The sequence below is a fragment of the Lissotriton vulgaris genome, chromosome 8 (genome assembly GCF_964263255.1).
Source record: "Lissotriton vulgaris chromosome 8, aLisVul1.2, whole genome shotgun sequence".
In the NCBI taxonomy this organism is placed as follows: Eukaryota; Metazoa; Chordata; class Amphibia; order Caudata; family Salamandridae; genus Lissotriton; species Lissotriton vulgaris.
The window spans coordinates 1,493,423,610-1,493,437,311 of NC_141696.1; positions in this window are offsets into that span (position 1 = coordinate 1,493,423,610).

Genomic DNA, 13,702 nt, shown 5'->3' on the forward strand with positions numbered 1-13,702 from the left:
GGGCTGATTATAATGCGTTACTGAAGTTTAGCTTCATCCGGGGCACGTGCTGTTTCTTTTGTATCTGTAAGTGCTTCCTGTTGAGGTTTAATTTTTGAAACAGGAGCATCGTGCCAAAATGAATCCTGCCTGCATATTTATCCACGAAGATGCCACCATGTTGTGCCATACCTCTACTCAACTGGAGTACTTTCTACTGGGTAGTCAGTAAGTGCTACCTCGTTGGGTAAATGTATGGTGCTTTTCCTACACTACAGCTGCGTAAAGGCCCAGAAGAGAAGTCTTCAGTGATCACCTGTGTCTGTGACTTTGCCACTGCGCTGATAGGCGCCTAGGTACCTCGAGTGTGCTGTCCATCACAGTGGGGGAAAGGGCGGGATAGGTTGCATAGCCTAGTCAGTGACTTTGCCACTGCGCTGATCGGCGCCGAGGTACCTCGAGTGAGCTGTCCATCACAGTGGGGAAAAGGGCGGGATAGGTTGCATAGCCTAGTCTGTGTGGGGAGGGGTTAAACTGGCGAGGCTTCTGTGCGAGTTCACATGCCTCTTGTTTATGAAGGGTCAGAGACCGATCAGCGCAGTAAATGATAAGAAAGCAGTCGGTGGTACCTCTTTGGGTGAATGTATTGTGCTTTTCCAGCACTGCAGCTGCGTGAAGTCCCAGAAGAGTTGTCTTCAGTGATCACCTGTGTCTGTGACTTTGCCACTGCGCCGATATGCGCCGAGGTACCTCGAGGGAGCTGTCCATCAAAGTGGGGTACAGGACGGGATAGCTTGCATAGCCTAGTGTGTGTGGGGAGGGGCCAAACTGGCGAGGCTTCTGTGCGTGTGCACTTGCCTCTTGTTTATGAAGGGTCAGAGACCGATTAGCGCAGCAAATGAGGAGAAAGCAGTCGGTGGTACCTCTTTGGGTGAATGTATTGTGCTTTTCCAGCACTGCAGCTGCGTAAAGGCCCAGAAGAGTTGTCTCGAGTGACCACGTGTGTCTGTAACTTTGCCACCGCGCCGTTTGGCGCCAAGGTCCCTCGAGTGAGCTGTCCATCACAGTGGTGGGAAGGGCGGGATAGGTTGCATAGCCTAGTGTGTGTGGGGAGGGGTTAAACTGGCGAGGCTTCTGTGCGAGTTCACATGCCTCTTGTTTATGAAGGGCCAGAGACAGATCAGCGCAGAAAATGATAAGAAAGCAGTAGGTGGTACCTCTTTGGGTGAATGTATTGTGCTTTTCAAACACTACAGCTGCGTATAGGCCCAGAAGAGTTGTCTCGAGTGACCACGTGTGTCTGTAACTTTGCCACCGCGCCGTTTGGCGCCAAGGTCCCTTGAGTGAGCTGTCCATCACAGTGGGGGAAAGGGCGGGAAGATGTTGCATAGCCTAGTGTGTGGGGCGGGGCCAAACGGGCGGGGCTTCTGTACAGTTCACATGCCTCTTGTTTATAAAGGGTCAGAGACCATCAGAGCATCAGATGAGGAGAAATCAGCCTCCTGGTCACTGGAAGTACAGGAGGATTGCGCTCGAGAAACTCGTGGATGCCTAGACCTCCATCACGGATTACAGCTAATTGTAGACTGTAGCCTCGACCTTGCTCACTAGGTTCTTGGGCTGATTATAATGTTTTACTGAAGTTTAGCTTCAACCGGGGCACGTGCTGTTTCTTTTGTATCTGTAAGTGCTTCCTGTTGAGGTTTAATTTTTGAAACAGGAGCATCGTGCCAAAATGAATCCTGCCTGCATATTTATCCACGAAGATGCCACCATGTTGTGCCATACCTCTACTCAACTGGAGTACTTTCTACTGGGTAGTCAGTAAGTGCTACCTCGTTGGGTAAATGTATGGTGCTTTTCCTACACTACAGCTGCGTAAAGGCCCAGAAGAGAAGTCTTCAGTGATCACCTGTGTCTGTGACTTTGCCACTGCGCTGATAGGCGCCTAGGTACCTCGAGTGAGCTGTCCATCACAGTGGGGGAAAGGGCGTGATAGGTTGCATAGCCTAGTCTGTGTGGGGAGGGGTTAAACTGGCGAGGCTTCTGTGCGAGTTCACATGCCTCTTGTTTATGAAGGGTCAGAGACCGATCAGCTCAGTAAATGATAAGAAAGCAGTCGGTGGTACCTCTTTGGGTGAATGTATTGTGCTTTTCCAGCACTGCAGCTGCGTAAAGGCCCAGAAGAGAAGTCTTCAGTGATCACCTGTGTCTGTGACTTTGCCACTGCGCTGATAGGCGCCTGGGTACCTCGAGTGAGCTGTCCATCACAGTGGGGGAAAGGGCAGAATAGGTTGCATAGCCTAGTCAGTGACTTTGCCACTGCGCTGATAGGCGCCGAGGTACCCCGAGTGAGCTGTCCATCACAGTGGGGGAAAGGGCGGGATAGGTTGCATAGCCTAGTCTGTGTGGGGAGGGGTTAAACTGGCGAGGCTTCTGTGCGAGTTCACATGCCTCTTGTTTATGAAGGGTCAGAGACCGATCAGCTCAGTAAATGATAAGAAAGCAGTCGGTGGTACCTCTTTGGGTGAATGTATTGTGCTTTTCCAGCACTGCAGCTGCGTAAAGGCCAGAAGAGTTGTATTCAGGGATCACCTGTGTCTGTAACGTTGCCACTGCGCCGATAGGCGCCGAGGTACCTCGAGTGAGCTGTCCATCACAGTGGGGGAAAGGGCGGGATAGGTTGCATAGCCTAGTGTGTGTGGGGAGGGGCCAAATTGGCGAGGCTTCTGTGTGTGTGCACTTGCCTCTTGTTTATGAAGGGTCAGAGACCGATTAGCGCAGCAAATGAGGAGAAAGCAGTCGGTGGTACCTCTTTGGGTGAATGTATTGTGCTTTTCAAACACTACAGCTGCGTATAGGCCCAGAAGAGTTGTCTCGAGTGACCACGTGTGTCTGTAACTTTGCCACCGCGCCGTTTGGCGCCAAGGTCCCTTGAGTGAGCTGTCCATCACAGTGGGGGAAAGGGCGGGAAGATATTGCATAGCCTAGTGTGTGGGGCGGGGCCAAACGGGCGGGGCTTCTGTGCAGTTCACATGCCTCTTGTTTATAAAGGGTCAGAGACCATCAGAGCATCAGATGAGGAGAAATCAGCCTCCTGGTCACTGGAAGTACAGGAGGATTGCGCTCGAGAAACTCGTGGATGCCTAGACTTCCATCATGGATTACAGCTAATTGTAGACTGTAGCCTCGACCTTGCTCACTAGGTTCTTGGGCTGATTATAATGCGTTACTGAAGTTTAGCTTCATCCGGGGCACGTGCTGTTTCTTTTGTATCTGTAAGTGCTTCCTGTTGAGGTTTAATTTTTGAAACAGGAGCATCGTGCCAAAAAGAATCCTGCCTGCATATTTATCCACGAAGATGCCACCATGTTGTGCCATACCTCTACTCAACTGGAGTACTTTCTACTGGGTAGTCAGTAAGTGCTACCTCGTTGGGTAAATGTATGGTGCTTTTCCTACACTACAGCTGCGTAAAGGCCCAGAAGAGAAGTCTTCAGTGATCACCTGTGTCTGTGACTTTGCCACTGCGCTGATAGGCGCCTAGGTACCTCGAGTGTGCTGTCCATCACAGTGGGGGAAAGGGCGGGATAGGTTGCATAGCCTAGTCAGTGACTTTGCCACTGCGCTGATCGGCGCCGAGGTACCTCGAGTGAGCTGTCCATCACAGTGGGGAAAAGGGCGGGATAGGTTGCATAGCCTAGTCTGTGTGGGGAGGGGTTAAACTGGCGAGGCTTCTGTGCGAGTTCACATGCCTCTTGTTTATGAAGGGTCAGAGACCGATCAGCGCAGTAAATGATAAGAAAGCAGTCGGTGGTACCTCTTTGGGTGAATGTATTGTGCTTTTCCAGCACTGCAGCTGCGTGAAGTCCCAGAAGAGTTGTCTTCAGTGATCACCTGTGTCTGTGACTTTGCCACTGCGCCGATATGCGCCGAGGTACCTCGAGGGAGCTGTCCATCAAAGTGGGGTACAGGACGGGATAGCTTGCATAGCCTAGTGTGTGTGGGGAGGGGCCAAACTGGCGAGGCTTCTGTGCGTGTGCACTTGCCTCTTGTTTATGAAGGGTCAGAGACCGATTAGCGCAGCAAATGAGGAGAAAGCAGTCGGTGGTACCTCTTTGGGTGAATGTATTGTGCTTTTCCAGCACTGCAGCTGCGTAAAGGCCCAGAAGAGTTGTCTCGAGTGACCACGTGTGTCTGTAACTTTGCCACCGCGCCGTTTGGCGCCAAGGTCCCTCGAGTGAGCTGTCCATCACAGTGGTGGGAAGGGCGGGATAGGTTGCATAGCCTAGTGTGTGTGGGGAGGGGTTAAACTGGCGAGGCTTCTGTGCGAGTTCACATGCCTCTTGTTTATGAAGGGTCAGAGACCGATCAGCTCAGTAAATGATAAGAAAGCAGTCGGTGGTACCTCTTTGGGTGAATGTATTGTGCTTTTCCAGCACTGCAGCTGCGTAAAGGCCCAGAAGAGAAGTCTTCAGTGATCACCTGTGTCGGTGACTTTGCCACTGCGCTGATAGGCGCCTGGGTACCTCGAGTGAGCTGTCCATCACAGTGGGGGAAAGGGCAGAATAGGTTGCATAGCCTAGTCAGTGACTTTGCCACTGCGCTGATAGGCGCCGAGGTACCCCGAGTGAGCTGTCCATCACAGTGGGGGAAAGGGCGGGATAGGTTGCATAGCCTAGTCTGTGTGGGGAGGGGTTAAACTGGCGAGGCTTCTGTGCGAGTTCACATGCCTCTTGTTTATGAAGGGTCAGAGACAGATCAGCGCAGAAAATGATAAGAAAGCAGTAGGTGGTACCTCTTTGGGTGAATGTATTGTGCTTTTCAAACACTACAGCTGCGTATAGGCCCAGAAGAGTTGTCTCGAGTGACCACGTGTGTCTGTAACTTTGCCACCGCGCCGTTTGGCGCCAAGGTCCCTTGAGTGAGCTGTCCATCACAGTGGGGGAAAGGGCGGGAAGATGTTGCATAGCCTAGTGTGTGGGGTGGGGCCAAACGGGCGGGGCTTCTGTACAGTTCACATGCCTCTTGTTTATAAAGGGTCAGAGACCATCAGAGCATCAGATGAGGAGAAATCAGCCTCCTGGTCACTGGAAGTACAGGAGGATTGCGCTCGAGAAACTCGTGGATGCCTAGACCTCCATCACGGATTACAGCTAATTGTAGACTGTAGCCTCGACCTTGCTCACTAGGTTCTTGGGCTGATTATAATGTTTTACTGAAGTTTAGCTTCAACCGGGGCACGTGCTGTTTCTTTTGTATCTGTAAGTGCTTCCTGTTGAGGTTTAATTTTTGAAACAGGAGCATCGTGCCAAAATGAATCCTACCTGCATATTTATCCACGAAGATGCCACCATGTTGTGCCATACCTCTACTCAACTGGAGTACTTTCTACTGGGTAGTCAGTAAGTGCTACCTCGTTGGGTAAATGTATGGTGCTTTTCCTACACTACAGCTGCGTAAAGGCCCAGAAGAGAAGTCTTCAGTGATCACCTGTGTCTGTGACTTTGCCACTGCGCTGATAGGCGCCTAGGTACCTCGAGTGAGCTGTCCATCACAGTGGGGGAAAGGGCGTGATAGGTTGCATAGCCTAGTCTGTGTGGGGAGGGGTTAAACTGGCGAGGCTTCTGTGCGAGTTCACATGCCTCTTGTTTATGAAGGGTCAGAGACCGATCAGCTCAGTAAATGATAAGAAAGCAGTCGGTGGTACCTCTTTGGGTGAATCTATTGTGCTTTTCCAGCACTGCAGCTGCGTAAAGGCCCAGAAGAGAAGTCTTCAGTGATCACCTGTGTCTGTGACTTTGCCACTGCGCTGATAGGCGCCTGGGTACCTCGAGTGAGCTGTCCATCACAGTGGGGGAAAGGGCGGGATAGGTTGCATAGCCTAGTCAGTGACTTTGCCACTGCGCTGATAGGCGCCGAGGTACCCCGAGTGAGCTGTCCATCACAGTGGGGGAAAGGGCGGGATAGGTTGCATAGCCTAGTCTGTGTGGGGAGGGGTTAAACTGGCGAGGCTTCTGTGCGAGTTCACATGCCTCTTGTTTATGAAGGGTCAGAGACCGATCAGCTCAGTAAATGATAAGAAAGCAGTCGGTGGTACCTCTTTGGGTGAATGTATTGTGCTTTTCCAGCACTGCAGCTGCGTAAAGGCCAGAAGAGTTGTATTCAGGGATCACCTGTGTCTTTAACGTTGCCACTGCGCCGATAGGCGCCGAGGTACCTCGAGTGAGCTGTCCATCACAGTGGGGGAAAGGGCGGGATAGGTTGCATAGCCTAGTGTGTGGGGAGGGGCCAAATTGGCGAGGCTTCTGTGTGTGTGCACTTGCCTCTTGTTTATGAAGGGTCAGAGACCGATTAGCGCAGCAAATGAGGAGAAAGCAGTCGGTGGTACCTCTTTGGGTGAATGTATTGTGCTTTTCAAACACTACAGCTGCGTATAGGCCCAGAAGAGTTGTCTCGAGTGACCACGTGTGTCTGTAACTTTGCCACCGCGCCGTTTGGCGCCAAGGTCCCTTGAGTGAGCTGTCCATCACAGTGGGGGAAAGGGCGGGAAGATATTGCATAGCCTAGTGTGTGGGGTGGGGCCAAACGGGCGGGGCTTCTGTGCAGTTCACATGCCTCTTGTTTATAAAGGGTCAGAGACCATCAGAGCATCAGATGAGGAGAAATCAGCCTCCTGGTCACTGGAAGTACAGGAGGATTGCGCTCGAGAAACTCGTGGATGCCTAGACTTCCATCATGGATTACAGCTAATTGTAGACTGTAGCCTCGACCTTGCTCACTAGGTTCTTGGGCTGATTATAATGCGTTACTGAAGTTTAGCTTCATCCGGGGCACGTGCTGTTTCTTTTGTATCTGTAAGTGCTTCCTGTTGAGGTTTAATTTTTGAAACAGGAGCATCGTGCCAAAATGAATCCTGCCTGCATATTTATCCACGAAGATGCCACCATGTTGTGCCATACCTCTACTCAACTGGAGTACTTTCTACTGGGTAGTCAGTAAGTGCTACCTCGTTGGGTAAATGTATGGTGCTTTTCCTACACTACAGCTGCGTAAAGGCCCAGAAGAGAAGTCTTCAGTGATCACCTGTGTCTGTGACTTTGCCACTGCGCTGATAGGCGCCTAGGTACCTTGAGTGAGCTGTCCATCACAGTGGGGGAAAGGGCGGGATAGGTTGCATAGCCTAGTCTGTGTGGGGAGGGGTTAAACTGGCGAGGCTTCTGTGCGAGTTCACATGCCTCTTGTTTATGAAGGGTCAGAGACCGATCAGCTCAGTAAATGATAAGAAAGCAGTCGGTGGTACCTCTTTGGGTGAATGTATTGTGCTTTTCCAGCACTGCAGCTGCGTAAAGGCCAGAAGAGTTGTATTCAGGGATCACCTGTGTCTGTAACGTTGCCACTGCGCCGATAGGCGCCGAGGTACCTCGAGTGAGCTGTCCATCACAGTGGGGGAAAGGGCGGGATAGGTTGCATAGCCTAGTGTGTGTGGGGAGGGGCCAAATTGGCGAGGCTTCTGTGTGTGTGCACTTGCCTCTTGTTTATGAAGGGTCAGAGACCGATTAGCGCAGCAAATGAGGAGAAAGCAGTCGGTGGTACCTCTTTGGGTGAATGTATTGTGCTTTTCAAACACTACAGCTGCGTATAGGCCCAGAAGAGTTGTCTCGAGTGACCACGTGTGTCTGTAACTTTGCCACCGCGCCGTTTGGCGCCAAGGTCCCTTGAGTGAGCTGTCCATCACAGTGGGGGAAAGGGCGGGAAGATATTGCATAGCCTAGTGTGTGGGGCGGGGCCAAACGGGCGGGGCTTCTGTGCAGTTCACATGCCTCTTGTTTATAAAGGGTCAGAGACCATCAGAGCATCAGATGAGGAGAAATCAGCCTCCTGGTCACTGGAAGTACAGGAGGATTGCGCTCGAGAAACTCGTGGATGCCTAGACTTCCATCATGGATTACAGCTAATTGTAGACTGTAGCCTCGACCTTGCTCACTAGGTTCTTGGGCTGATTATAATGCGTTACTGAAGTTTAGCTTCATCCGGGGCACGTGCTGTTTCTTTTGTATCTGTAAGTGCTTCCTGTTGAGGTTTAATTTTTGAAACAGGAGCATCGTGCCAAAATGAATCCTGCCTGCATATTTATCCACGAAGATGCCACCATGTTGTGCCATACCTCTACTCAACTGGAGTACTTTCTACTGGGTAGTCAGTAAGTGCTACCTCGTTGGGTAAATGTATGGTGCTTTTCCTACACTACAGCTGCGTAAAGGCCCAGAAGAGAAGTCTTCAGTGATCACCTGTGGCTGTGACTTTGCCACTGCGCTGATAGGCGCCTAGGTACCTCGAGTGAGCTGTCCATCACAGTGGGGGAAAGGGCGGGATAGGTTGCATAGCCTAGTCAGTGACTTTGCCACTGCGCTGATCGGCGCCGAGGTACCTCGAGTGAGCTGTCCATCACAGTGGGGAAAAGGGCGGGATAGGTTGCATAGCCTAGTCTGTGTGGGGAGGGGTTAAACTGGCGAGGCTTCTGTGCGAGTTCACATGCCTCTTGTTTATGAAGGGTCAGAGACCGATCAGCGCAGTAAATGATAAGAAAGCAGTCGGTGGTACCTCTTTGGGTGAATGTATTGTGCTTTTCCAGCACTGCAGCTGCGTGAAGTCCCAGAAGAGTTGTCTTCAGTGATCACCTGTGTCTGTGACTTTGCCACTGCGCCGATATGCGCCGAGGTACCTCGAGGGAGCTGTCCATCAAAGTGGGGTACAGGACGGGATAGCTTGCATAGCCTAGTGTGTGTGGGGAGGGGCCAAACTGGCGAGGCTTCTGTGCGTGTGCACTTGCCTCTTGTTTATGAAGGGTCAGAGACCGATTAGCGCAGCAAATGAGGAGAAAGCAGTCGGTGGTACCTCTTTGGGTGAATGTATTGTGCTTTTCCAGCACTGCAGCTGCGTAAAGGCCCAGAAGAGTTGTCTCGAGTGACCACGTGTGTCTAGGCGCGCAACACCCATTGGGCTCACCGGGCTTCAGCCCCCCCCGTCGTGTGTGTCAGCCCGGGCTGACACAGCTTCGCGGCTGGCGACGTTTTAATTGCAGCCGCACCAGAGTACTTCACAGGTCTGTAAAAGACCATTTAAATGTAAATGAAGCTTTTGTTATGTTTTTAGCCCTTCTTACATCCACTCTGGTTACGGCTGGAAGAATAGCCCCCCACATCCCCCCCACTCTAGTTGCCCGCCTGCCTCCTGTAGTCGCCTCCACCCACACACCTCTGCTGATTATTTAAAGCAGGATTGGCTGGCATTCGGTATTCTCTGGTGCACTGTAAACCCAGCCTGATGGCGTGAAGCGAGACTTTATTTGCTGGGAGGTGTGAAGGTTTTAACGTGACAGTGGAAAGAAAAAAAAATGTGAGTTCCCAGAATCGTGAATGTCCTGAAAGCTGTCTCGTAGTAAATAGGCAATAGGCGTTACGTGAATAAGGAAATTATGCAGTATTCTGCTTCAAGTTAAACAGGTCAAATTTGCTTGATGATGCTGAATCTATTTTGTTCTAAAAATAAACATTCCCTTGTGTTCAGGTTCTTAATAGCAAAGGTTGCTTAATCAAGGGGTTTCATCTCTGGCCAGAGCAACAATTCTTAAGGCTACAGACTACACTATTTAGTGCGCCTTTTACTGGAAGTAGTGCGTACCTAAACATATAGATAAGAGGTTATAGGACGACATATTGTAGATGGTAATATGACATTTCAAGTACCATCCCAATTATTTCCGCAGACTAAAAACATATAATGGACAGGGTGCAACAGTTGCTGAAAGAATGCAAGTTGTGGGATAGGGGTGGGAGGTTACACTTCCTTACCCACATATGACACAGGCGTCCTACTGAATGAATCTCAACCAAATATACATTTGTTAGAAAGGAGGCTAAGATGCTGAAGCAAGTATCGTTTTTCAGTTCAGATGAGTTATGCGCCGCCGATAAAAAAATATTGCCCCTCAGAAAGGTATGGGCTTTGGTTTTATGAGCACAAATACTATCCAGAAGTAAACTTAAGAGAATATGTTACAAACACACTTAAGTTTTCCCCAACTACATGTTTAGACTTTTGACGTTTCTGAAATCAATTTGACAACTATATCGATTAAACATAGAAAGAAAAGGCAAGAACATTTGGCAAACTGAGCTATTAAAAAGCTTCTAGGCAGGAGGCAGATGGGAATTGGGAATGCATTGAAACCCAGAATAAAAGGTGGCCATCTTTATTTAACATTACGCTTAAAAAAATTGAATATGATTAGGCAAGGTGACCAAGCAAACTGAGGGATGGAATTGCTACTCCTAAAACCAAGAAACAATTTATGTAAATGCACTCAACAACTGGTAAATGCCATTTACCATTCAGTGGCATTACATTGTGTCATAAGACCAACAAAAAATCACTAATGTATTTCCTCAAGTGGTTCTATGACAGGTGGTTTATTAACATCAAAGCAGAAAGCTACCCCCAGAGATTTGAGAGGAACTAGAGCAATAAAGTGGCAATGATTCACCTTACTAGTATTTATTTTAACATACAAATACTCCTATGCAAAAGAACACTTCTAAGGGAAATCTGTAAAAGTTGCAAGGAGATACAGGGATGAATCCCCTACCTCCCCCACACACCCCTCAGTTAATTGGACTTCATATACGTCCAGATAGACTGAATGACGTAAAGTTACAACAGCCCTTTTTATTAAGAAGCAGACAAAGCTGAAACATCTTTCCAAAATGGTCACACCGCCCCCTGTGCCAAATTGCATTGACTGAACAATGATGTTGATTTTACCCAAACGCACGTCTAGACATCTAGAAATGGTGAAAATAGGGTTCAGATAATGTCCTCTCCATCTCCGTTCTGATTAGAACAAACCCTGTTGGAGGGCTGTTTTCAACCGTGGTCTTAGAAGTAATGTTTTATTGTTCATTTTCAATTGTTGCGTATGAACATTTTTACCTAGCACAGATACCATGACAACCGCTGTGCTGTTTTTCCACGTTGAAAAGACTGCTTAAGTCATCTTACAACTACTGGTTCGTGGCAGTCAGTGCTTTAGAAATAATAGTTATTAAACTTGTTGCCTTAGAACTTTAAAAAAAAAAAAAAAAAGGAAATTATGCAGTATTCCCACGTTTCCCCATTCCTTGCGCTAGAAATGTCCAGTTAACGTTTTCTCTGCATTCTGGTTCTTGTAACGGGATGAACACTTCTATACGTGCCTGAATTTACAGAAAAACCTTAACTGGAAAAGCTACTCGCGCACAAAAACAGGAGGCCTGAAACCTGCTTGAACGTTGTGTAAATTGCTGAGGTTCAAAGAAGGGAATACATGAAGCGTACTCTTTTATCTGCAGAACTTCTGCTGTTTGTAGACAATCCGCGTTCTTCAGCAGTTGTGAAAAAGTGGGTGTTCTCAAAGCTGCACTATAAAAAGAATGTACGTCTTCTGCTGAATGGGAATAGTGAAGCTGTTGGTGGAATGGCCAGGGGACGGCAGTGCAAAATGAACGTACCCAGCTACAGATGAGTGTACATATCTGCCAGGCTAAGATGATCATGACCGCATGACACTTTACTGACACGCATTAAAATAATTAAAGCATGGAAACCTTTCTTCCCCAGTTAAATTTCTATTTAGGCTGCGTGTAGCATGGATGCTTTAGCATCCAAGAATGTGATTTTAATTACCCTTTCGGAGAGGCCCAGAACCAACCCCTGCCAGCCCGCCTCTGAAAGGTTTCAACAACCCTCCCTGCCCCACACCTCTTGTTTTGTTTGAGACGGGCTGCCACCGAGGTGATATCCTTGACTGAATGCAGGGATTTCACCTAAGCACTTTTGGTGTGTTGAATTTGTATTCAGCTGTTTTAACAAGGCAAGGCAGCAGCTGCTTTGAGGGGAACATTGGCCCCAGACGGAGAACTATGCTTGAAGATAGGTAGTGCATGTTGTTTTGGGCACATGTCAACGGTACATGAGTGTCAAGGCACCTGGGACATCATGGGCATGGTGTTAGGATCGAGATTTATGGACGAGACTGCATAATTGCTGTCAAATTCACTCAGTCTCCTATGATGGTGAATATCAACAATGGTTGAGGTGAGGTCTGTCACTGACCCTTGGGAGGAAAAAGGGATAAGGGAGAGAGAAAAGGGAGACCCCCCAAAAGATCACCACAAGGACGCGCCAATCAATGCGTTGCCATGGTCCATCTATCAGAGGGAAAGTCTGGAGTAAGTCAGAGAAAATATGATCAAATACAAAGTAAGAAATGTGAACCAAAAGATCTCAACATTAGCACAGAGAATTTTACTGCTAACATTCAGAACAAGAGTGTGACCAGTCTCCCAGCTGCCTGAATCCAGCCAGAGAACCTAAGAGAAGAAAGGCAGGATACTTTGCTGAGGTGGAAGACACTGTCAACCCCATAGAAAGAAGTGAAGTAGCTGCAAGCTCCAGATTCAGGTCCACAGAGCCAACCCCATACGGAACAAAATAAAACTGTGGTGACACAAACATGTGATAGAGCTCACCAACTGCTGTCGCAGGTGAGAATACTCAGGGGACTGTGGCTCTTATTCTATCTCTGCTCATCCCTTCCTGGGTGTGCTCCCATAACCAGTGTTCTACCAAATCTGTGCCATATGTGTTTCCATATTTGTGACCCCAAACTATACTGTCAACCAGTGCATCCTTCAGCCATAGCCTGTTTGGAATTCTCCTTTGACGGGACAGATCAGTCCTACCAATTCTGACACTTTTCATCAATAGTTGAGATACGTTAATGCAGAGAGCAGGTACAGTCCTCACATAGTCATTGTGTTCCAAGAGAGACACACAATGCAGGGCGTATTATATTGTATTTGTAGAGCACTTACTACCCCTATGTGCGATGCTGAAGCACTTGTCCATGCGGGTAGCAGGTTACACCTTATGCTTGTATGGTTGGAAGAGTGTTGTCTTTGCTTTGAGCCTCTGTGGAAAGCGTCTCCATGCGGTGCATGATGAATACCAGGGTGCAGTTTTGTATTGCAGAATCGCCACTTCTGTTTCTCAGGTTGGCCTGAGCATTACCTGATCCTGATTGTCTGCCATTTTAGCTCCGCCCCCTTGATTACCTTTAGCCACGCCCCTTATTTGCTATGTTAGCCACCCCCGAAGTTAAGACCTAGTTGCGCCCCTGTACAGTCTGTAACTTTGCCACCGCGCCGTTTGGCGCCAAGGTCCCTCGAGTGAGCTGTCCATCACAGTGGTGGGAAGGGCGGGATAGGTTGCATAGCCTAGTGTGTGTGGGGAGGGGTTAAACTGGCGAGGCTTCTGTGCGAGTTCACATGCCTCTTGTTTATGAAGGGTCAGAGACAGATCAGCGCAGTAAATGATAAGAAAGCAGTAGGTGGTACCTCTTTGGGTGAATGTATTGTGCTTTTCAAACACTACAGCTGCATATAGGCCCAGAAGAGTTGTCTCGAGTGACCACGTGTGTCTGTAACTTTGCCACCGCGCCGTTTGGCGCCAAGGTCCCTTGAGTGAGCTGTCCATCACAGTGGGGGAAAGGGCGGGAAGATGTTGCATAGCCTAGTGTGTGGGGCGGGGCCAAACGGGCGGGGCTTCTGTACAGTTCACATGCCTCTTGTTTATAAAGGGTCAGAGACCATCAGAGCATCAGATGAGGAGAAATCAGCCTCCT